Source organism: Lolium rigidum, chromosome 3 (assembly GCF_022539505.1).
Source record: "Lolium rigidum isolate FL_2022 chromosome 3, APGP_CSIRO_Lrig_0.1, whole genome shotgun sequence".
In the NCBI taxonomy this organism is placed as follows: domain Eukaryota; kingdom Viridiplantae; phylum Streptophyta; class Magnoliopsida; order Poales; family Poaceae; genus Lolium; species Lolium rigidum.
The window spans coordinates 382,022,902-382,024,478 of NC_061510.1; positions in this window are offsets into that span (position 1 = coordinate 382,022,902).

Below are 1,577 nucleotides of genomic sequence, written 5' to 3' on the forward strand. Positions count from 1 at the left end.
GACGGGTTTGTCACGCCTCTGAAGATATGTTGTAGTAATGATTCTGAACCTATGAAAAATCTTTGCTCATTTATGTATGGGAATACAAAATGTAAAATGGTATAGATTGACAGAAATTAGACAAGTCAGCAACCAACTATTATGAAGTGGAATCATACACAATCTAAAACCAGAACTATCTATTTTGCAGTAATTCTGGATTTAATGTTAAGAAGACACCAAAGTTCAACCAGATCATTCCATCAACACAAAATATAACCTGAAAGTTAACCTTCTTTTAACTCAAATAAATCCCGGAACAAGCAGCGAGTGTATACGTCAGTGGACTACGAGTTTACCACAGTTAATGAGCGGCCATGTGAGGCCATGCAGGGTACATATTTTCATATGGGGAGGAAACAGGGTGTTGTTTATATGATGTTACAAAAAATATATGTAGTCATTTGGATCAGGGATCACCTACCTGGATGTAGTACTTATGTACAGTAATAATAAACACCATCTTTTCCACGATGATGGTAGAATCAATATGTTCCCTATGCAGAAACAAATGACTAATGTGCAGAGTGATTTGGAGATAACTTTCAAGGACCATATAATGGGAAGTTGTACATAAATCTTCACTAAGGTTAATCATACTATTCCATAATGTCTTTTCACTAAAGATCTGCACATAAACCTGAAAAGAAAAAGGAGAAGTGAAAAATGCAACTGTGCCTACCATGCTCGCAGGTGCTAGAAAACTTCCCAACTTAACAGCAAGCAAGGAAACCTCAGAAAATGAACAATGCCTCTTCTTGTGCAAGTAGTTGAGTTTCTTTGCTGTGTAACAGGATGCTTGCTTCGCCTTCACAATCAGCACTTCCACTTGCATTCCAGGAGAAAATATACATCAGCAAACTCAAATCATGCTCAACCTTTTGGACAGTCCGTGCATGATCGGTAGGAAATTTTTAGTGAGGACTGTCCAAAAGGTTGAGCATGATTTGAGTTTGCTGATGTATATTTTCTCCTGGAATAAAAGTGGAAGCTAAGTGCTGATTGTGAAGGCGAAGCAAGCATCCTGTTACACAGCAAAGAAACTCAACTACTTGCACAAGAAGAGGCATTGTTCATTTTCTGAGGTTTCCTTGCTTGCTGTTAAGTTGGGAAGTTTTCTAGCACCTGCGAGCATGGTAGGCACAGTTGCATTTTTTCACTTCTCCTTTTTATTTTCAGGTTTATGTGCAGATCTTTAGTGAAAAAGACATTATGGAATAGTATGATTAACCTTAGTGAAGATTTATGTACAACTTCCCATTATATGGTCCTTGAAAGTTATCTCCAAATCACTCTGCACATTAGTCATTTGTTTCTGCATAGGGAACATATTGATTCTACCATCATCGTGGAAAAGATGGTGTTTATTATTACTGTACATAAGTACTACATCCAGGTAGGTGATCCCTGATCCAAATGGCTATATTTCTTTTGTAACACCTCATAAAGAACACCCTGTTTCCTCCCCATATGAAATATGTACCCTGCATCGCCTGACATGGCTGCTAATTAGCTGTGGTAAACTCGTAGTCCACTGG